Source organism: Octopus bimaculoides, chromosome 1 (genome assembly GCF_001194135.2).
Source record: "Octopus bimaculoides isolate UCB-OBI-ISO-001 chromosome 1, ASM119413v2, whole genome shotgun sequence".
In the NCBI taxonomy this organism is placed as follows: domain Eukaryota; kingdom Metazoa; phylum Mollusca; class Cephalopoda; order Octopoda; family Octopodidae; genus Octopus; species Octopus bimaculoides.
The window spans coordinates 136,516,665-136,518,266 of NC_068981.1; the positions used below are offsets into that span (position 1 = coordinate 136,516,665).

At 41.5% G+C, this 1,602-nt stretch overlaps 1 protein-coding gene across 6 annotated transcripts in view; it reads right to left on the bottom strand.

Annotated features, from left to right (window-relative positions):
- The window catches only part of LOC106880114 (general receptor for phosphoinositides 1-associated scaffold protein), a 293,807-nt gene that overhangs the window by 25,151 nt on the left and 267,054 nt on the right, over window positions 1-1,602 (bottom strand). The window lies entirely within an intron of this gene.

Sequence of the window (1,602 nt, forward strand, 5' to 3'; positions counted from 1 at the left end):
AATGGTGGTGGTGGTGCTGAAAGAGATAGTGGTGGTAGTAGTAGTAGTAGTAGTAGTAGTAGTGGTAACAGCAATGGTAGTGCTGCTGCTGAAAGAGGTGGTCATAGTAGTAGTAGTAGTAGTAGTAACAGCAACGGTGGTGGTGCTGAAAGAGGTAGTGGTCGTAGTAGTAGTAATAATAGTAGTAGTAGTAGTAGAAGCAGCAGCAATGGTGGTGGTGGTGCTGAAAGTGGTAATAGTAGTAGTAGTAGCAATGGTGGTGGTGGTGGTGGTGCTGAAAGAGCTAGTGGTAGTAGTAGTAGTAGTAGTAGTGATGGTGGTGGTGATAGTGATAGTACCAGTAGTTGTAGTGTGGGTGGTGATAGTAGTAGTAGTTGGAAAGCTTGTTTTTTTAGCCATGTGGTCTCCGGTTCAAAACCACTGAGTGGCATCTTGGGCAAGTGTTTTCTACTGTAACCTTAGGCCTGCCAAAACTGTGAGTTGATTTGGTAGGCTGAAACTGAAAGAAGTCCTATATACGAGTGTGTGAAAGTGTGTATCTTTGTTTTGGCATCACATGATGGTTGTAAACAAGCATCACTGTCATGTAAGTGTTGTTGCTTGTTTTTAGCCTTCTGTGAAGAACATGTCTGGCCATGGGGTAATATTACCTTGCTGGGTGACAGGAAAGGCAACTGGCCTCAGAAAATCTGCCTCAAATTCCATCTGACCCATGCAGACATGGAAAAGTAGATGTTACACAATGCTGCTGCTGCTCTGTGTGTGTGTGTGTGTGTGTGTGTGTGTGTGTGTGTGCCATGTCAAATACACCCATACTGGTGCTATGTAAAAGCATCAAGTACACTCTGTTAAGTGGTTGGCGTTAGGAAAGGCATCCAACCAAAATGGACAACTGAAACCTGAACAGTCCTTCAGGTGGTCAGCTCCTGTCAAACCGTCCAACCCATGCCAGCATAGAAAATAGACATTAAATGATGATGATGATGATGATGATGATGATGATGATATGAAGAGATACTAGTACAATACAAAAGCTAAATATATTAATTTCAATCTTGTTCATTCTCTCTCTTTGAATGCAGACAATAGTAATTAGCCTGATAAACCTAGTTCTTTACAAAGGTTAATACTTCTGAACACAAATACACACATCATGTACATGCATTGTATAACATTAAGAGACTGCAACTTAATATATTTACAGACATGTCTATGCATGTGTGCATATATATCCATATTTAGATAATAAAATAGAAGAGGGACAAATGATTGTCAATGACATTAAAATATGTCTGTATCTATTATATATCTCTGGAATTATTCTTACCCTTTATACACACACACACACATACACATATATATCATCATCATCGTCATCGTTTAACGTCCGCTTTCCATGCTAGCATGGGTTGGACGATTTGACTGAGGACTGGTGAAACCGGATGGCAACACCAGGCTCCAATATAATTTGGCAGAGTTTCTACAGCTGGATGCCCTTCCTAACGCCAACCACTCAGAGAGTGTAGTGGGTGCTTTTACGTGTCACCCGCACGAAAACGGCCACGCTCGAAATGGTGTCTTTTATGTGCCACCCGCACAAGC